Here is a 23,115-nt window from a genome sequence, read left to right on the forward strand (position 1 = left end):
GTTTCATGTCCCTTTAAGTGGTGTGAAGCTTTTGTCCAGACTCATGTTCACTCCCCTAGTGAAAAACAGTGAATAAAACAGTGGACATTATCCATATTTAAAACCTTAGTCCCTAACTAATATTAAAAAGGAAACTGTTACACTCAGATTTCAAACATATTCATAGCTTACACACTTCAAATAGGTATTACATGATCTCCAAACTGCACAATGCCCTAATTTCAACGCTGAGCCTTTATTTGGTGATCATCGACAGCCACTAGTGAACAGCTGTGATGTCACTTCCAGTTAGTCAAGGATCAGACGCCAGAACTGTTACTGCTACTAAAAGTTTGCAACGGACAAAAGATACCAGGAACAACAGGTGACTGATAATATATGGAGAGATTTGCTTCTATAAAGGAAGACATTTGTATACTCCTACACGGATTGTTCTATCGAAAAATGAAAACTCTGGTGTATTCATTAAGAAACACAAACTTCAATTGTTTGTTGTAGAATCTATCTATCCATTCATACTTACATCCATACAAATAGAATAACCCAGAAAGGTCTCTGAGCTTCTTAGTATACAAGTCATTAGAATACTCCCTGTCTTGTAGAGGGCCGCCCCCACAACCCCCTGAATTAATCTTGTTCTGTAACGTAGCAAGGAATTTCAATAGCTATAATAAAACTGATATTTTACAAAATTCCCCTGTCTTAAACATGTTAAGTGGTAATGATAAAAAAGCTTGAATTTAATAGCAAATTAAAAATAACTGATTGTAGATATTTTAATGCTAAAGTGATAAAGTATGTTAGATAGACCCTCCATTACATTTTACTTTTAGTTAATCTAGATCAGCGGTCACCAACCAGTGGTCCGCGGACTACTGGTGGTCCACAAGAAGATGTTGGTGGTCCTTGACACCATCAAGCAGGAATTAATCTCCTCTGATGATGTTGTGCCGCAACTCCCTACAGTGCCTGGCTGGACATTAGTGAAAACAGATGGAAGAGGAGTTAAATTACAATCTCCCTACGCACGTTGCATAGCACTGCGCAACTTACGTAGCTAGATTGTATTTTTTACCCCTCCCGCCCGGCACACTGCTCAGAGGAAGATGCTTCCATTTGAAAGCCAGTAAAGTTTGGTATAGTCTTGGCTTGAAATAGTGGAATTAAAGTATATAAAAAAAGAAAATCTTAAAAAAATAAATAATTATCTCTTATATTTCATTTCTTTTCTTCCCTTTACCTGTCTCTTTGTAGTAGTTTTCCTAATTCTTTCAGATGGACTTACATCACTGTTTGTCTTCCTCCCCTCCATCTTCTTTTTTTTAAATTCAATATTAATTATTTTTCATATTTTCCCGTGCACTTAGCCATTCCACCTGAATTCCAGTAATTGCCATCCAGCTGATCAGCCATATCCCACCAGTTTTATAGTAATTGCCAGTAACTTCAGTCGTGGTTAGCTCACATCCATATTGAGAGTTTTGTAATATAAACTTAATTTATTACTTCAATGTCTGTCCATAATCATAAGTAGTTTTGAATACAGGTATACTTCACTTTACAGCGCTTCGCTAATACAGCGCTTTGTGGAGCTAAAGTTCAACCTCCAAGGATTTTGAAACCGTGCTGTAATCTTCATGAGATTGCGAGAAAAGTGACTGGCACCATTTTGTTCTGCACAGTTCACTCTGTTTACAGCATTGCAGTGCAATTTGTGTCTCAGTGTTATAGTCTGGCAAATTTTACTACAGTAATTGTCCCTATTTTACAGGTACAGTATTTATTGAATACTAATTGAATACTTTGCTGTGCGAGTGTTAAACTAAACATAGCCCTAATATATGTTAGTTCAAACATGTTTTCAAGTTCTTAAACACACTGGCAAGTGAAAAGAAAGCTAAAATCCCCTTGTTTCACTTTAAGGCGGTTTTCACTTTACAGCGGGGCTCCGGTCCCTAACCCGCTGTTATGAGCATGGTATACCTGTAATTCCTAACTGGGGAGGTAACTTGGAAGTCTTGTGGTTCTTTTAAACATAATTCCTTTTTTCCCACTTTCTGCCTCTCTGTTTCCAGCTCAAAAGTTGGCACTCACTCTTCATCTGTCATTTTGAAGTATTTTCTCAGTTCTGTCATTCAATTAATTAATTCCAAAAAATAATTCTTAAAAATGTGTAAATATATACAAAATGTAAACTTAGCTTTTGTTTGATAAACTTTGTCTGGTGTCGTTTATATTGTATTGTACTGTACTTTTATCTTTGTACCCATGGACAGCGTTGCGGAATCTGTTGGTGCTTAATAAATAAAGAATAATAATAATAATAATACTTTGAGTAGGCTAGATTAGGTTAGGGCCCAAACAGGAAGTTCATAGGAAAATGGTGATGCCTGTTGCTATGAGATAATGGAAAGTAGATTTGGATGTTAGCGTTCATGCAGTCTACAATTTTCTTTTACCATCTAAGATGATTATGAGCCATTTTGCTTCCTGCGAAGGGGTTAAACACCTAGTTAAAGTAAGCTCCAGACTTAAAGTTAAAATATAGAACCTAACTACAGCAAACTTCATGTGTGAAGATATTTAATTCAATACAATTAATAAAATGCCAACACCACCTGTAATTAATATAGATGCCCATTTTGACAATTAAATATATGCATTAGATTGAAGTAAAATGAAAATTCATATTGAAATATAATAATATTGAATTTAAAATGTAATCATATTAAAATATTAAATATTATTGTATTCATTATTGTTATAATTAAATGTGTATTTGTATTTCAGCTATCAACTGGCTAATAAGGTGATTAGTTTGAAATGACTTTTCCTTCAGTTGTTTGAAACCCAACAAATGCTTTGCAACAAATCATAAAGCAGTTTAACACCTAGACGCCGTTAGGACGTTCAATGCCGTCCTAACAGCGCAGGGTTTTAATTCTGTTAGGACGACAACCGGCGTCCTGCACCCCCCCCACTTCCAGTGCTGGATCCTGTTGAGGGACGTACCTAGCAACTCAGGCAGAGTGATGATCAGTCACTGCAACAATGTAACAGCCAATGAGTGGAATCATTGAATGTTACCTATGTATCTGTTTCCTCTCTTCCCTCACTGAGAGGGAGAGAGGGAGACCGTTTAGAATTACAGTATCGCACAGTGTGTGCGCTGCCTTTGGCATTTTTTATTTAAATTTATACATATAATTACTTTTTCACTGCTGATCACAGTGTTATTACTGTGATCAGCCTGATCCGTCCAGTAGTACTTCTCAGTAGTTTTGGGATTATTTTTTTTTTTTTTTTTAGTTTATAAAAAACAAACAAAAAAAAACTTGAGGGAATTGGAGGGTGGTAATTGGGGAGTGATAATTCTGCTATATAGCAGAAGAGGCTTACACCATTCTTGCACAAGATTCAGGGAGTGAAACCTTATCTGCTTTATCTGATAGCAAAACACTTATGGCATCAGATATAGAACCCTTGAGTGTTACATGTAGTGATGTTGCTCCCTTCCTACCACCAACTAAAAGGAGGCATCCAACATATCCAATGAAAATTGGCTACTCCCAAATGTAACTTCCCCTGAAATACCCCCATTTACATTACCTCCTGCCATCACAACTAAGATTACAGATTACGAGTGGAGAGCTATTTAGGACTTACGTGAGAGCGCTAATTGTGCTAGAAGTAATTTTTTTGCGCTTGTCGGGTTGCGCTCGTATTATGAGTTGAAAGTTAAAAGTTTGTGCACTCATGCTATCTCGACGCGCGGAAACAGCTTATTTCTAGCGCAGTTAAAATATAGTGCTCGCAATAACCTATTCACCCAAAGAAGTAAATAGAGAAAAAAAGTTGATATATAAAACCCACAATATGTTCCTACTGGAACCTGAACCCCCATCATGGCTACCCCTCTTTTCTCAAGGATTATGAAGAGGGATATATATGAACAGCTGCTGCGGTTTCTTCATTTTAATGATAATGTCCCCTTAGAAGTGACCCCTTGCATGAAAGGCTATATAAGATACAGCCCCTGATAAACCACGTCTCTGAAACATTTTCAGAAAATGACACCCCTTACCAAAACATCTGAATAGGTGAATCCATTATGAAATTTAAAGGGACATGAAACCCAAATTTTTTCTTTCATGATTCAGATAGAGGCCTATATTTATCAAAGTCTGGCGGACCTGATCCGACAGTGCGGATCAGGTCCGCCAGACCTCGCTGAATACGGAGAGCAATACGCTCTCCGTATTCAGCATTGCACCAGCAGCTCACAAGAGCCGCCAGCAGGGGGTATCAATCAACCCGATCGTACTCGATCGGGTTGAATTCCGGCGATGTCTGCCCGCCTGCTCAGAGCAGACGGACAGGTTATGGAGCAGCGGTCTTTGTGACCGCTGCTTTATAACCGCAGTTTCTGGCGAGCGTGCAGGCTCGCCAGAAACACGGGGCATCAAGCTCCATTCGGAGCTTGATAGATAGGCCCAGAGAATACAATTTTAAACAACTTTCACATTTACTTCTATTATTTAATTTGCTTCCTTCTCTTGTTATCCTTTGCTAAAAGGTTTATCTAGGCAAGCTCAGGAGCAGCAAAGAACCTAGGTTCTAGCTGCTGATTGGTGGCTGCATATATATATCGTTTGTCATTGGCTCACCCATGTGTTCAGTTAGAAACCAGTAGTGCATTGCTGCTCCTTCAACAAATGATACCAAGAGAATGAAACAAATTAGATTATAGAAGTAAATTAGAAAGTTGTTTAAAATTGTATTCTCTATCTGAATCATGAAAGAACATTTTTGGGTTTCATATCCCTTTAAGGGAAGATTGCTTTTTAAGCTATATATTCCATCCAATTGGTCACACTATGGAATAAAATTTTATACATTTTGCAAATGCAGTACAGTTAATACCTGGGTATTTCTTCTACTAGATACGACGAGTCCACGGATTCATATTATCCTCCTGCTAACAGAAAGTGGCAAAGAGCACCACAGCAGAGCTGTCTATATAGCTCCACCCTTGACTCCACCCCCTAGTCATTCTCTTTGCCTATACTAAGTAATAAGAAGACGTAAAGTGAAAGAGGTGATAACATTTTACAAATTTGATACTTTTGCTTCTTCTGAGGCTATTTTTGGGAGAAAAGTTCTTCAAGCAGTGGTGCCTTCCGTTTAGGTATCTGTCTTGTCCCTCCTGTTCATCTGTGTCCTGTTGCTTTGGTATTGTATCCCACAAGTAAGGATGAATCCGTGGACTCGTCGTATCTAGTAGAAGAAAAGGAGATTTATGCTTACCTGATAAATTGTTTTCTTCTACGATACGACGAGTCCACGGCCCTCCCTGTCATTTTAGACAGATTATATTTTTGTTTTTAAACTTCAGTCACCTCTGCACCTTTTTAGTTTCTCCTTTTTCTTCCTATACCTTCGGTCAAATGACTGGGGGGTGGAGTAAAGGGAGGAGCTATATAGACAGCTCTGCTGTGGTGCTCTTTGCCACTTCCTGTCAAGTAAGGATGAATCCGTGGACTCGTCGTATCGTAGAAGAAATCAATTTATCAGGTAAGCATAAATTTCCTTTTCGCATTTATGAGGGAAAAGATAGCCACCTCAATCTACCTGTCTGCCCAGATTAATTTGGCACAAATGGAAAAATTGTATTGGATCTCGTCCTACCCTTGCGGAATAAAGGGTACGATCTATGGCTGGACAATTATTATACAAGCATAGGATTGTTTAAAAATTTATTTTATTTTGAAAACCTGTGGTTAAGTGCGTAAAAATTGTACAGGTTTCCTTCAGAAGTTGACATATGGAAAAAAACGTAGGAGCACGTCAGCTTTACGCCAAGGTGAACTACTGGCCCTTCTGTACACTGACGAAAAAAAAGTGTACATGCTTTCCACAATACTACAGTGCCAGTGTCTGTGAAAGGTACGGATGAACAGAACCAAAAAAAACAAAGGGCATTGGGGAGTACAGCAAAAATATGGGGGAATGGATTTAGCTGACCAGTGCATACAGCCATAAGTGGTTCAGTGAAAGACCAGCACCTGGTACAAAAAGTATCCATTTATGTAATGCAGATCGCAGTATATAATGCATATGTGATGTACAAAAAAGCAGGCACAGGGAAACTATAAATTTATCTTGAATTTTCATTAAATATTTTATCTGATATTTGTTTAACCCCTTAAGGACCACAGCACTTTTCCATTTTCTGACCATTTGGGACCAGGGCTATTTTTACATTTCTGCGGTGTTAGCTGTAATTTTCCTCTTACTCATTTACTGTACCCACACATATCATGTTCTTTGCTTTTTTTATAGGGCAATAAATACAAGTAGCACTTTGCTATTTCCAAACCATTTTATTTTTCAAAATTAGCAATAGTTACATTAGAACACTGATATCTGTCAGGAATCCCTGAAAATCCCTTGACATGCATATATTTTTTTTGTAGAAGACAACCCAAAGTATTGATCTAGGCCCATTTTGGTATATTTCATGCCACCATTTCACCGCCAAATTCGACCAAATAAAAAAAAACTTTCATTTTTTCAAATTTTTTTTTACAAACTTTAGGTTCTCACTGAAATTATTTACAAACAGCTTGTGCAATTATGGCACAAATGGTTGTAAATACTTTTCTGGGATCCCCTTTGTTCAGAAATAGCAGTCTTATATGGCTTTGGAGTTGCTTTTTGGTAATTAGAAGGCCGCTAAATGCCGCTGCGCACCACACGTGTATTATGCCCAGCAGTGAAGAGGTTAATTAGGGAGCTTGTAGGGTTAATTTTAGTGTAGTGTAGTAGACAATCCAAAGTATTGATCAAGGCCCATTTTGGTATATTTCATGCCACCATTTCACCGCCAAATGCGATCAAATAAAAAAAACGTAAAACTTTTCACAATTTTAGGTTTCTCACTGAAATTATTTACAAACAGCTTGTGCAATTATGGCACAAATGGTTGTAAAAGCTTCTCTGGGATCCCCTTTGTTCAGAAATAGCAGACATATATGGCTTTGGCGTTGTTTTTTGGTAATTAGAAGACCGCTGTGCACCACACGTGTATTATGCCTAGCAGTGAAGGGGTTAATTAGGGAGCTTGTAGGGTTAATTTTAGCTTTAGTGTAGTGTAGTAGACGACCCAAAGTATTGATCTAGGCCCATTTTGGTATATTTCATGCCACCATTTCACCGCCAAATGCGATCAAATAAAAAAAATCGTTCACTTTTTCATAAACTTTTTCACAAACTTTAGGTTCCTCACTGAAATTATTTACAAACAGCTTGTGCAATTATGGCACAAATGGTTGTAAATGCTTCTCTGGGATCCCCTTTGTTCAGAAATAGCAGACGTATATGGCTTTGGTGTTGCTTTTTGGTAATTAGAAGACCGCTAAATACCGCTGCGCACCACACTTGTATTATGCCCAGCAGTGAAGGGGTTAATTATGTAGCTTGTAGGGAGCTTGCATGGTTAATTTTAGCTTTAGTGTAGAGATCAGCCTCCCACCTGACGCATCCCACCCCCTGATCCCTCCCAAACAGCTCTCTTCCCTCCCCCACCCCACAATTGTCCCCGCCATCTTAAGTACCGGCAGAAAGTCTGCCAGTACTAAAATAAAAGTTTTTTTTTTCTGCTGTGTAGGATCCCTCCTTAGCCCCCAACCTACCTAATCCCCCCCCTCAAACAGCTCTCTAACTCTCCCCCTCTACCTTATTGTGCCCCATCTTAGGTACTTGGCAGCTGTTTGCCAGTACCCAGTTTGCCATAAAATTTGGTATTTTTTTAATATATAGTTTTTTTAATATAATTTTTAAATATTTTTCTGTAGTGTAGCTGCCCCCCTCAATAACCAACTCCCCACCCCCTCCCAGATCCCTTAGATAAAAATTCCCCCCTCCTCTATCCCACCTTATCCAAGAAATTGTGCCATAGTATAGCATTCCCACCCGCTCACCTCCCCCCGTGCTCGTGCCTGGCCCCTGGTGCCCCCGCACGCGTTCCCACCCCCCTCTGATGCACATCCACCCATCGATGGCCGCCCACCCACCAACGATCGTGACCATCGATGGCCGATGCAGAGAGGGCCACAGAGTGGCCTTCTCTGCATTGGATGGCTAACAAATGTTATTGCAGGATGCCTCAATATCGAGGCATCACTGCAATAACATGAAAGCGGCTGGAAGCCATCAGGATCGCTTCCACCGCTTGGAAACACTAACAACGTACAGGGTATTTACTTGGTCGTTAACACCCGTTTTTGTAGGACGTACCCTGTACGTCGTTGGTCATTAAGGGGTTAACCAAATCCCTAATCCTCCCACATTTCAATAAAAAATTGTCAAAAGTCATTGCGGCAGGCAATTTCCCTCTAAGATCCCCCCACAGCCTGCAAAAAGTCACCCCAACAAAATGCAGTCTGCTATAAAAAAAGAAGTTAGGAAGGATTCTAGTTATTATTGCACTTCCTGCCCATCTCTATCTGGCCTCTGTATCACAGATTGCTTCAGAATCTACCATACAGAGTTAAACTTTTGATTCAAATCACTCTGTATGTGTTTGTGATTTATTTTATTTTATTATTCTGCATTGATGACTTCATGGATCCCCTGACCTTGTCCTGTCCCTTTTTAAGTTAAGCCCATCCACTCTTGATAAATTAACTACACAAAACAACTCGAGTACCCATTTTAGAATATTCTGAGTTATCTACTTTTGCAAATGGTATGTCATAATGGGGCTAATTTTCATTCCTGGGCTACTATACTGTCTCAAATGCAACATAGGCCCAGAAAATCAATGTGCAGAATTTTCATGTAAATGCGCACTAAATATGGCCTGGTGTTGTGACTTAAAAAAACAAACAAACTAGACATAGCCCTTTTTGAATATCCTGGGTTATTCACTTTTGCAAATGGCATGCCATGATTGGGTACTTTTAAATCTTGGGATGCCATTATGTCTCAAAGGCGAAATAGACCCAGAAAATCAGTGCCAAATTTCCATGTATGAAGATTGAAATGGGCAGGCCCCATATTGGGCGCTGTAACTTACCGCAACCCTATAAAACCTGTAAATGGGGGGTACTGTTGTACTCATTGAACATCCCTTAACATATATGAGTGTTTTATAGCAGTACATATATACATATAAGGATGATGAACAGCCAAAGTGCAGTGTTTGCATGAAAAATTCAAAAATTAAATATGACCACTGAAGGCCAGGTAATGTGACTAAGTGGCTACAAAAAAAAGACTAGACATCACCCTTTTGGAATACCCTGGGTTGTCTACTTTTTGCAAATGTCTCAAAGGTGACATAGGGCCAGAAAAGCAATGTGCCAAATTTCCATGTAAATGTGCAGGCCCCATGTTTGGGCCTGTATCTTCCTGTAACCCCATAAAACCTTTAAATGGGGGGTATCATTGTACACGTGGGACATAGCTAGGGTTGCCACCTCCGCCATGTTTTCCTGGACAGTTATGAGTTACATTTGCTGCAGGGAGCAACATAAATAGTTTGTGTGCTATCCAGGGGTGCAATCCATGTTCTCCTTTACACACCCTATAGCATGTGTAACCCATAAGTGTCCAGGAAAACATGGCAGAGGTAGCAACCCTAGACATAGCTGAACACAAATATGGGTGTTGCAGTAAAATCTATCAGGATTATGATATTCACAATAAAATTGTTTGAAAATATAAATATTTGATGTTAAAAGAAAGCCCAATTTGTCCTAAAAAAACCAATATATAATGTAAAGTGTGGGTGTACTTAATGTGAAAGAGGTAAATTATGATTGAACAAACATATAGCTCAAATTCTAGGTTTTGTTTATGTTCTGAACTTGGACAATTGCCTCTGTCCTGAAGGGGTAAAACATCTCAAATCCATGATAAAGCTGAACAAAGCCAACACCCTAAAAAAAAGCCAATTCAAATGTTGACATTGTAAATTTATGTAGATCGCTAGAGCTTTAGATCAAGTTTAAGTAACTTTACCTTACTTTTTCAACATAAAAATTGGTTAGAAGGTCATAGCAATGTGGTTATAAATTTTATTGATTCTTATTGAATTAAGCTAGAAATTAAATGATTAAAGTGACATTTTAAAGCAAAGATAATGTTAACATAATTGTTAGAGCATGTAAGTTTTGCATTACTGACCCTAGCTTAGCATGTGTTAAAACATAAAGGTAAAGCCCCACATGCTCTGGATGGCTCACTGGCAATATTCTGTTCTAGTGCTGAAATGTTGGTGGCTCCTGACTGGGACTTTTTTTTTTGTTTATATATCTTTATTTCCCCGACAAGTCAAACAAAAAGCCAAGAGGATAAATAGCAGATACAGAAAAAAAGGCATATACAATAGCATATACATCTCATATATAACATATGCCTCCTCATCATACATCTTCAAACAACTAATTCTACTTTTGTCCTCCTATTCTTAGTACATAAAATAAACCATACATTGTCAGGTTTTATTCGTATTTTACTATTCCTACATTTCACCTTAGATCAGTATTACTGATCATACCTCGTCCTGTCCACCCCCCCTGGTCCAACAGAAAAAAAAAAAAAAAAAAAAAAAATTTTCCTCACTGACATCCTCTATTATTTTCTTTCTACTTTCTTATGACCATAACCTTAAGTGAGATAAAAAAAACAAAAAAAAAACAAAAGGAAGAAAATCGTTAGGACCAGGTCTGGTGGGGACTACAAAAAAAGAACATTTCCTGTTTATATTAATAACTTTCTCTAACATGTCACTGGCCTTCATCCATAAACGATATAAAGCCATGTATCTTGCCTAGTCTTAAATATTATCCATGTTACTTATTCTTGTTATATCCTATCTAAGAAAAGTTTTGCTTCTTGTACATTCGACATTATTTTAATACCTTCCTTATATTCAACTTTTAATATTGCAGGGTACACAACATATGCCTTTAGTCCTTTCTGAATCAATTGACCACAAATCTGAGACATGCTCTTTCTTTTAAGGGCTGTTTCTGTTGAAAAGTCCTGGAATATCAGGATTTTTGAATCATCAAGTATCAGGGGTTCTTTCAATCTTTTGAAGGCCTTCATAATTGCTACCTTGTCTTGGTAATTTAAGAGCTTTGCTATAACAGGTCTGGGATAAGTTCTATTTGAGGGTCTAGTCTGAGGCTCAGGACTTATATATCCAATCCTATGGACTCTTTCCACTATTATTTCTCTCGTTAATGACATTTGCAGGTATTTTGGAATTTCCCTTGCCACTAATTTCTCTAAGTCCTCATTTAAGATTTTCTCTGGAACCCCAAGTATTCGAATGTTACTGCGTCTCATCCTATCCTCCATTGAATCTAGCCTTTCCAGTAGCTTACTAGTTTGTGTAACTAGCCTTGTGATAGTTAATTCTTTTTCCCCCAATTGGTCCTCCAAATTGGAGATTCTACTCTCAGCCTCTTCCATTCTAGCATTAAACTGTTTTAAGTCAGTAGATATCTCTAAGATATCTTTCCTTATATTTTCAAACTGAGGTAACATTAAATTCGATAATTGGGAGATAATTAAATGAGATTCAAGATTTGTGGTCACCTGCTCCCCTATAGTACTACTTTCTGCAATATTTTTATTTTTATTTCTCTCCCTATTTTTAGCCGCCATCATAGGAGATTTGTCCTTCAAATTATAAACATATTTCTCCATATATTGGAGAGTGACACTGTGAATAGTGCAAAAAAAGTGTGTATATATGTGGAAAATCTATCAAACAGTGAACCGTGTATATAAAAAAAAAAAAAAAAAAAAAAGAGGAGAAAGGAAAGAAAAGGAGAAAAATCGTGATTTAGATGTGTTTGTGTGATTTTGTGATTTTTTTTTTTTTTATCTTTTCCTTTGGAATTATAGGGGAGTGATCTCCAGAGGTGATAGGAAACAAGAACACAAAAAAAAAAGAAAAAAAAAAGAAAATGTGTGGAAATCTAGATTTTTACTAGAATGACAATCCCTATTACTTCAACCATGGTATATAGTTGAGGGAAAGGAGCAAGAAAAAAAACAAAAAAAAACAGAGAGCAAGTAAATAATAAGAAAGTTTCAAAATCCAGATCAAGTTAAACTCATTCGAATAGTACATTAATCGTTAAACAGGAGAAATCCACTCTTCCTTTGGACATAGAATTGTTATTGCAGTATGTCCCAGTACAGAATTACTAGGGCTTATGCAAACCCAGCAATTCAATTTCTCAAGTCCTCTTAAATCTTCTATTTAATAAGTATTTAGGGCCTTTCAATAACAACTTCAGCCGTTTACAAAATCATGATTACTCAGTTCCTGTTAAAATAGGAGTTACAGACAGCATCCCTCCTCAGATACCTCCTATTCTCCCTTAGGTTAGGGCACAGTTTTTTCATCCAGATAAAGGACTAAAATTCTATTTTAACCCAGATAGAACACTTGTTCGTGTATTTCCAGGTAGCTTTGTCCCTGATTTAACATTCAATTCAGACAGAAAGGCACTAAATCTTCTTCATTACAGCCTTCTTTACTAGGATATCCATAAATTTGCTTTACTTTGTTATAGAGGTAGGCTTCTTCACTGGGAAAGTGCTTAATCAGCCACAGATCTCAGCTATATATCCACATTCACACCTATCCCAGGCTTCACAGCCATTTAACAGCCATTTAACATGCTTTTTGCGGGGGACCCCCTATCGAACAATATCTTTTTATTACAGATTTCTTCACTGGGGTGTTATAACCATTACTGAGAGTTTAATTGCTGAATTTCCCCAGGCTTACAAATCATATAATAGATCCACCTGTATTCTCATGTATCTCTCCACATCCGGGGACTCACATTCATTTCACGCTTCAGATTTTTCAGAACATGGCCATGACAGAATTTTTTACTTGTCTGCTTCACTGGGATAGTGTATTAACATCCAATCAGCAAAAGTCATAGCTGTAAATCCTTATTTACACTTACCCCAGACTTCCAGGCCACTTAACCTGCTTCCCCAAGATTCAAAGCCAATTAACATGCCTTCTACGGGGGACCCCCTATCAAGCAATATCTCTTTATTACAACTTTCTTCACTGGGGTATAACAATTGATGACAGTTTAATTGCTAAATTTCCCCAGACTTACAGATCATATAATAAATCCACCAATATCCTTATGCATCTCTCTCCAGCCGGAGACTCACATTCAATTCTCACTTCAAATTTTTCAGAACATAACCACGACAAAAATTTTTACTTGTCAGAAAAGCTTTTAACTTTGGTATAGAGACAGGCTTCTTCACTGGGATAGTGTATTAACAGCCAATAGAAAAGAGGTCACAGCTATAAATCCTCATTCACACTTACCCCAGACTTCCAAGCCAAATAACCTGCTTTCTACAAAGGTGCCCCTGTCAAACATCCAGCAAAAAATAAATAAAGTTCAGCGGCACTTATCTTTTGTTGCTTTCCAGGCTCTCTTTTCACCAGCTTTTATGGTTATGTCCACAGCGCAGAGGGATTCTGCTAGTGACTGGTCATCAAACAGAAAACGGGGTATCCGCTACGATACCTGCTTGTCGCGGATATATTGCTTCCCGGGGAGAGACTCACTCTCGCACTGATGTCACCATCTTCCTGCTTGTTCACTAAGCGCTTGACAAAAAAAAGATTTTTCGCCAGCACGCTGGCCTTGCAGCCCGGTCCTGTTCTTTCCTGGGCTAGTGAATCCAAGCAGCGTGGTTTGTCCCGGCTTGCTACGGCCTAGGGTCTGCTATGCGGCGTTCACGATGCAGAGGCTGGAGCGGTTACACTTCACGCTCTCTACATCAGCCCGCCCACCGGAAGCAATCCGCCACAGTCTACTGTCTAATCATCCTGCAATCAATGATACCAGACTGGATTTTACCAAAGGGATTAAGCAGGCTGGCTGACTGGGACTTTATGTTTAATCCCTTTGCAGGGGTTAAACACATTGTAACCTAGAGAAATGAATGCAAAAATGACATATTCTAACTGTAGCGGGTCTCGGTACCCCATACTGGGTATACCCGCTAAAGTCATCTTCCTCCCACCAAATGCCAACCCATGGATACCTGCCGCTATTAGAATAACGTCTGCTGCTAGTTGTTATAGCTAACCCCAAGAACATTAGCTAAGACTGAATGTTTGAGGGTCAAAATAGGAACTGCTTTGTTGCCCATAAAACACAGCTTTTATACATTTCCAACAAATGGGGGTAGTTACCACATAATCAATAGAAACAAATATTATACAATGAGACAAACATCAGACAATGGTTAGTTAAACAAGATTCTAATCACATCCTGACTTACAAAAGGACAATGGATGACTCACACAATAACAGAAAGACACTTCACACCTAGACTAGATAACAACAGGGGGTCCCAGTATTAGAGCAGGAGGTTTCAATTAGCTCAAACATTCTGAGTCTCTGAGTCTGGGGGGGGGCTATCACCTTATACTCCAACAAAACACAGGAATCTTCAAGGCCCTTCAGTTCTTAGAGTCTCTGGGAATTCATGGAAACTGTGTAAACCTGAATCCACAGTAAAACTACTCCAAATGAACCCTGGGCACCCACCTCCCAAATCATAGAATCCTCTCAAGTTCCTGGGTCCATCGTCGGTGGGGAGGAGGCTGGCCTGCAGTCCTCTCCAAGTACAAAAGTAACGGAAGCTTCCGTTACATTTCTCCCCCCCCCTGGGGTAGACTAACCAGGTATCAGACCTCCTACTGGTTTGGACCTGAGTTAGTCGGATGGCCCAGCCCAAAACTTTTTTCCATTTTTGTTTTTGGCCACTGCCACTGGGGAGTGAGAATGCTGACCTCCTCTTCCTGGAACATGCTAAGCTGCTGGGGAGAAAGGTCAGCTACCTCCTCTCCCTGGGACCTGCTTTGTTGCTGGGTAGAGAGGCTGGCTACCTCCTCTCCCTGGAAACTGCTCTGCCTCTAGGGAGAAAGGAAGGCTACCTCTTCTCCCTGGAAACCGCTCTGCCACTGGGGAGAGAGGTCGGCTACCTCCTCTCCCTGGAACTGGTTCTGCCGATGGGGAGAGAGGTCCGCCACCTACTCTCCCTGACAACTGCTCTGCCACTGTGGAGGGAGGTTGGCTACCTCCTCTCCCTGGAAACCGCTCTGCCGCTGGGGAGATAGGTCAGCTATCTCCTCTAAGTAAGCAATAGAAGAGCCGCACACAGTATCAATGCTAAACTTAGCAAATTTATTGCATAAGAAAAAACTTCATCACAAACACAGAAACAAGGTGTCTGACACGTTTCCCGCCCTCTAGTGGCGCTTCATCAGAGACATGTAGCTGTCGCAGCTACAATTTCTTTACCAGCTATCTCCTCTTCCTGGAACTGACTCTGCTGCTGTGGAGAGAGGTTGGCTACCTCCTCTCCCTGGCTTCCCGGAGCTGCTGCAGGTGCTGGGCAGAGGCCAAGGGTGCTCTGCCCTGTGGCCACCTCTTCTGCTGGAGGCTCACCGGTCTGTCCCTCCTCAGAGGAAAAGTCTATTAAATTATCAATCTCTTGAGCCTGTGGCTGTGTAGAGAAATCGACTACCTCCACTCCATGGGACTCCAGAGATATCACAGGTGCTGGACAGAGGCCATTGGTGCCCTGCCCTGTTGCCAGCACTTCTACTGGTGTGGCAAGCTCAGGGCCAGGCTGCTGATCATGGTCTAGCAGCTCATGGTAGCTCATTACCGGTTGCCACTCCTCTGAGGAAAAGTGCAATAAATCCCTGATCGCTGAACCATAGCCCTCTTCAGGCTCTGAGGCATGGTGCTGAACGAGATCTAACAGCCTTTTATATGCCTTTTCTAGCTCCCACTCATGGGCAGCTAGGTAATAAAGATTGTCTCTCTGTCCGGGTACTTCTGTAGGGTTCAGCCTCAGCTCTCTGTGTTCCAGTATGTCCTCCTGACGCCACTCTGCCGTACTCCCGCAGTGGGGGTCCTGTGTGAGACTTTCAAAGAGCAATCCTGGGCCGCCGTAGTCATAGCCCTCTGTAGGATCATCCGTCTCCATCTCCGGACACACCTGGGCCACATCCCACCGCAGTGCTCGGTACCCTTCATCCACCTCCATCTCTGTCTGGACCAATGCGTCCAATTCGGCCATCCATTCCTCCAGGGGGTGCTTTCCCAGGAACGACATTCGTAGATCCATCTGGAGCCAGTATTGCTGCTCTGGAGTAGGAAGGGACTTCCCCTGGTAGTCTTGTTCGAACTGGAGAGCCTTGTGCCAGAGTTTCCGTCAAACTATATCCTTCCAGGCCAGTTTGCCCTCTGCCAAGACAGGGCCATCAAACTGGCCCAGCACTGTCTGCAATCTCCACTGGAATTCAGCCTCCATTTCCATCGAGGTCCCACTGGTAGTTTGGAACTGCTCCGTAAGGAGGAAGCAGATCCCACCGCTGCCAGCCAATTGTGACGGACCGCCTGGTACCCCAAATGTGTACCTCCGTCAGAACACTTCCCTTGTCCTGGACATCCTTTTATACAGAGCAAAAGCTCCTGGTACCCCCATAATCACACAGGAATACAATCAGTTTACCCAGACAGACTCCTGAGACACAATCAGATTAGAAACGTAAATAAAATACATCTTATTACAGAATATAAGAGCAGCTCTTATTAACTATTAAGTCCTTTATGCCCACTTGGTTTATAGAGTCACAATTGCTCCCACAAGGGGAACTCACACCCTGTACCCATCCTGTATTTATGGATACAGGGTGACATGGACATAAGACAGAGTTATGAAAGTACATGGGGTGTCCAGCATATAAAATTCCACATTTCCATGCAGTCTCTGGGTATCCTTAAGCCCATGTACCTCCAGCCCAAAGAATGTTCCATAACAGGCCCTCAGATCTTGGTTACTCACGTCACACTAACGATTAAGAATATGTAGTGTTTGTATTAGACTATCCCTTTAACAGATGTCAGTGTTATCTTTTATATAAACACTGTAGTATTGACAGCCTATATGTTACTTCTGTTTATCTAAAGGTATATGTGTTAGTCTTGCATGTTTATAGAGCTAGCTTTGTTATAGGTCTTTTTGTAACATATATTTGTGCATGTTTTTAAATCTATTTTATACTCTATGATTTAGAACACACAGAGGACACCACTAGAGAATAAATAATAACTGTCTTCTAATGAAAAGCTTCTGTGTAATTGATAGCACCAGGGGAGAGGCCTGTAAATATCACAGCATCTTGTATGTTTAAGATTAACCTCTTAGCTCCTAGTGGATTAAAAAACACTATAGCTGTACTTGTAGGTAAATCCCTGCCTAAATTTTTATTTTTATAGTTTCTCTGTGTTCATTTTACAAATGCTAAAGGTGTGCCAAGATTTGTATATAAAATGTTTAGTTATGTATAATGAATAAACATTGCAATATAGTTTTATTATTAATTTTGCCCTATTTTCATGTAATTTATCTCTGAAAATTAAGCAATTTGTAAATCTCAGAATTTGAAATGCACCCTACTGACTACTCAATACTATCTCTGCTACATATCTTTCCCTTATTTGATTTATCAGATAACAACAGCAAAACAATGCATTTTATACTAACTTTATTACAGTGGCTAGCCTTGTATGTTGACTAAAGCCCAGTTTGGCTCCTCCAGATTAGATAAATGGTGGGTGGATTAAAAAATAACTGCAATACCCTACCCACTGTATTTCTTAATAAACTTCAAAGTATTCTCAACACTTACTTTAAATAAATGCCCCCGGATTGCCAAACCTACTATATATGGTCCTAAATCTAGAGGAGGCCTAGGAATGCCTAACCTTAAATATTATCAAATGGCAAGGACTTTAGTACCTATTATAGATTGGTGTAAACATTCTACACATAAGGAATGGGTACAGATAGAACATGGTCTAGCACAGAGGAGACAATTGAGTACCTAGTTGCTGGATCCTTCGCTTTACACAGGACATTGGAACCCTTTACAGCCACAATAACTAAAATGACATTGGATCTATGGGATAAAGAGGTCCTTAAATTCCAACACATATCAACAATACCCTTGCCATTGACCCCACTAAGGGATAACACAGACTTTCAGATTTAATCACATAAAGCCTATACACAACCTGCCACCCTGCAAGAGTTTTTTTTGGGTATAGCTATATATTTTACCAAAATAAAACATATTATATATATATATATATATATTTATATATATATATGTATATATGAATAAATAGAACATATTCTGCTATATATTAATATTCCATGTCGGGTTAGCGCATTTGAGAAAACACAATCAGGTTTATGCAACTTGTTGGATGTTTTTTTTCCACTTTTCGTGCTCCATTGAAGTCTATGCAGGAATATGTTCCGCGATTGCGATATTGTAAGTTCAGATTTTGTTAGCATCGGGTTAGCGTACAATCGAAAACTTATATTACGAGCGCTACCAGATGCACGAAAAAATCAGAAGTCGACCGGAATTAATGTGCAAGCGGGAGTGCAAACTTCCGCTCCACTTGTGATGTTGCCCTATATGTGTAATAACACTGTCTGTGCATGTTTATTGCTTAGTGTGATTTTCTGTTTATCAAATGGTTGGCTTGGTTTTAACTTGCCTACATTGCAGTAGTGTATTTGAGTGATTACTGTGCATGTTCATGAGCAAGTGTATGTTTGGGTCAAATCAAATGCATGTAGTATGATTTCCTGGAATTCACGTTAATAAAAAGTAAAGTAACAAGGCTTCACCTCCTCTCAGCATTGTGAAGGCATAAACTCATTTGGATCCCCAGAAATTCACTTGGATCCCCCTTTTACCTCCCAGTAAGTAAAATGAAACTCTAACTTAAGTTGATCTATTTAGAGGTGAGGCATTTATAACATCAGGTGTAACATTTGCAGTGTGTTTTTCTATTTGAAAGATTTGCAAGTCTAGGCCATAAAATAAGGGAAACTAGCCCTGAGAGCCCTTCTGAACCGAAAATTCTGATTCGTCAATATGACATAAAGTTTGGCTAATTTATCAATGTACCATATAAAAGGTTGTGGATTCATGATATATTTTTGAGTAGCCTGTTTCTGATCACATTGCAGACAATAGGGCCGAATGATCAAGCTGCGAATGGAGTTTGATGCCCCTGTTTCCGTGCTTTCTAAAGACCGCTGCTCCATAACTTGTCTGCTGCCTCTGAGACTGCGGTCTTCAATCCACCCGATCCTATACGATCGGGCTGATTGACACCCCTGCAGGGTCTGCAGGGGACGGCATTGCACAAGCAGTTCACAAGAACTGCTTGTGTAATGATAAATGCCGACAGCTTATGCTGTCAGCATTTATCGATGTGTGGCGGACATGATACGCTACATCTTATCATGTCCGCTCGCACTTTGTCTACTTGTTATTTTACATAAATACGTAAGTACACACATATAGACACACACATATATATATATATATATATACACACATATACATTTTGAGAACCTGTATATGTATGTATCTTTATGTTAAAGCCCTTTGCCTGCCTTTTTTTCTGTGACCTTATATTTTTGAGCCCTTATAACTTTTTTGTGCAATATTTTTTTTTTTTTATAATTTTTATTAGATGGTGTTATTACTAGTTTAAATGTACTTTGTGATGTATTTTTTATGTGTTTTTGTAACACTTTTTTGTTTTGCGAAAACAGTTATCTAGAGATCTGAGGTTGCACTAACCCGTCGCGTGTTAACTTCAATTGTGTTCAAGCGATCGCGTTTACTTTAAACTTGTAATTTGAGCGAAAAACCTTATGCGCCATGATAAACCCCTTTTCTCTTGTAAGATGTATCGAGTCCACTGATTCATCCATACTTGTGGGATATTCTCCTTCCCTACAGGAAGTGGCAGAGAGAGCACCCACAGCAGAGCTGTCTATATAGCTCCTCCCTTAGCTCCACCCCCAGTCATTCTCTCTGCCTGCTTAACTGCTAGGAAGGGCAAAGAGGAGTGTGGTCACAAAAATTTTAAAAATTTGATTCTTTTGCTTCTTCGGAGGCTATTTTTGGGCAAAGGTTCTACAAGCAGTGGTGCCTTCCGTTTAAGGAACCTATCTTGTCCCTCCCTTCATCCGTGTCCTAAAGCTTTGATATTGGTATCTCACAAGTATGGATGAATCCGTGGACTCGATACATCTTACAAGAGAAAACAGAATTTATGCTTACCTGATAAATTTCTTTCTCTTGTGATGTATCGAGTCCACGGCCCGCCCTGTCTATTTAAGACAGGTAGTATATTTTTATTTAAAAAACTTCAGTCACCACTGCACCCTATAGTTTCTCCTTTTTCTTCCTAGCCTTCAGTCGAATGACTGGGGGATGGAGCTAAGGGAGGAGCTATATAGACAGCTCTGCCGCTTCCTGTAGGGAAGGAGAATATCCCACAAATATGGATGAATCCGTGGACTCGATACATCACAAGAGAAAGAAATTTATCAGGTAAGCATAAATTTTGTTTTCGCTTGCCAGGTAGCAACCCTATTACCAAGATGAGTACTGAATACTAATAGATCAACAATATAATTAAAGGGACAGTATTTAAAATCAAACTTTCATGAAAGTTTTATTTATTTATTTTACTGTCCCTTTAAGATTAGAAATGTTCATAGTCCTCTGTCTTAGTTAGCAACTGGAAAAAAAAATATGGCTTGACCCATAGAAAGAAAGGCGTAAACCATTTCAACAATCAAAATTATTGTTTTGAGAATCTGATCATACAAATGTATGAAAACACATTATCAATGTTTAAATTATTACATTTGGTACTTGGCTTTTTTATTGTATTATATGTTATATTTCTATATTTAGGCTATTCTATAAGGCTAAGACAGGCCAATGTGCGCACACACTCACAATGACTTTGGTTAAAAAACATTTTAACAAGACTCACACCTCACACCAGCACAGCCATTCTACAAGCATATCATCAGACTACAGAGATTTAAAAAAACCAAAACATTTTAACAAGGTAACTCACCTGGCTGGTCTCTCTCCAGTCAAGACACTGAGTGCAATTATTACTTATTTCTGTTGGGCTAGCATGGAATTATTTATAAATCTCATTGTAATATTTCAATCTTTTTATTCACCAAACTTTGTTTCCAAACCTCTCCTCCCACCCTCTATGCTTCAAACCACTCCTCCCCCCTAAACATTCTCACCAGGCATGTTTACCCTTCTTTCTCTTTCCACAGACTCACACCTCACACCAGCACAGCCATTCTACAAGCATATCATCAGACTACAGAGATTTGCACGCACTAGCCTGCCAGTCCCTTCCCACCACCAACCCACCCTAGTGTTCACTTTAATATATATATATACACACACACACACACACACACCTTTTAACAGTAATTATGTGCAGCTGTCACTAATAATCCAGAATAGAGAAACCAAACCAGACTCACAGCCTTTGTACTGACATTTTACCACATTCTTTTACACTTTTCAAAACCTCTTTTGCTCAGTCACCAAACACTTTTTTTCCCTATGTCATCACTCACTCTCAATTCACTCTGCCTTATATCAGACTTATTTCCATTCTCCCTTACATTCTGTGTCCATTCCCTCTCCTTTAGATTGTAAGCTTGAGAGCCTCTCTACCTGCAGGCCACTTTGTATTTAAAGTGAACTACTACTGATTGTGCTCAAGGGCAGGGCATTCCTCTCCTTTTGTATAACTCAATTATTGCACCTACAACTGTAATGTACCCCAATACTGTACTTGTTTGTGTATTACTGTATCCCTGTAATGTTTAGTTTTTTTTTTTATTCTTTGTATAGCGCTGCGTAATCTGCTGGCGCTTTATAAATAAATGATAATAATAATAATAGTTACCCTGTATCTATAAGTAAAAATATATACATAAGTCAACATCTATAGATAAAGGAACGCTTTTTGGATTTACAACATTTGTTATCCCCCTTCCTCATTTTTTAACTTGATAGACCAGGCGAATGCTACTAATGAATTTTTATATAATTTTAATTATCTATCCCAATCAAGTTGATTTATGATTCAAACTGTAATGCAGCAAAAAAATTACAAAAGACTTTTGCTCCAGATCAGGTCAATTTTAACTCATTTCTTAGCAATTAGAACAGTACATGTTTAATGGATTATCATTAAGAGACAAAACTACAACAGGATATATTGTATATTGTTAGGGGATTGGTTTCATTATGAAATTATTGGCAACAAATCCAGAGATGTTAGCTAGTGTCTGAGAGGAAGTGGGATTTTAAGTGTAACTGGCTAGCACAACTATCAATAGGCACTGGTCTAAATCCGAGGGTACCAAATCTTTTCAAATGGGGGTCCACATTATTTTATTTAAAGGGACAGTCTAGACAAAATTAAACTTTCACGATTCAGATAGGGCATGCCTTTTTTTAATAACTTTCCAATTTTCTTTTATCATCAAATTTGCTTTGTTCTCTTGGCATTCTTTAGTCACTCTAACCCAACAAGTGCAAATACAGTGATCCCGTTCACTTTCAGCTTATAATACTTGTGCTAGTTCAATATTGCACAGCGCTAACGCTAGCTCGCCACATGTAATCTTGCCCTTTCTGTTTAATGTAAATGTAATGTATATATATATATATATATATATATATATATATATATATATATATATATATATATATATATATATACAGTATATATAAGAATAGAGATAACCCCCTGGATGCCCTATTGTGTCGGGGATTGGGACCGCATGTGCCTCCACTTATGCTAATTTTTACCTTGATTGGTGGGAGAGGGAGCTTGTATTCAACAAAGACAATAATAGCTACTATACGGAACATGTCATAATGTGGCTTCACCTGTGTTGATAATCTGGAAAGGCTCCCAGGATTTATTTAAGGAATTCATTAGTGTACTTAATTCTAATGATTTAAACTTGAGATTGACATCGGAAGTATATTATAATACTATACATTTTTTTATATCTGAAAATAAGTGCATTTCAGTTGGACCTATATTGTAAACAAACGGCTACAAACTCTCTACTACATTACTC

General features: G+C 39.1%; 1 protein-coding gene across 2 annotated transcripts in view; it reads left to right on the top strand.

The window, feature by feature from the left end:
- Positions 1-23,115, top strand: part of SATB2 (SATB homeobox 2) — a 443,446-nt gene that overhangs the window by 20,225 nt on the left and 400,106 nt on the right. The window lies entirely within an intron of this gene.

The sequence above is a fragment of the Bombina bombina genome, chromosome 1 (assembly GCF_027579735.1).
Source record: "Bombina bombina isolate aBomBom1 chromosome 1, aBomBom1.pri, whole genome shotgun sequence".
Classification (NCBI taxonomy): domain Eukaryota; kingdom Metazoa; phylum Chordata; class Amphibia; order Anura; family Bombinatoridae; genus Bombina; species Bombina bombina.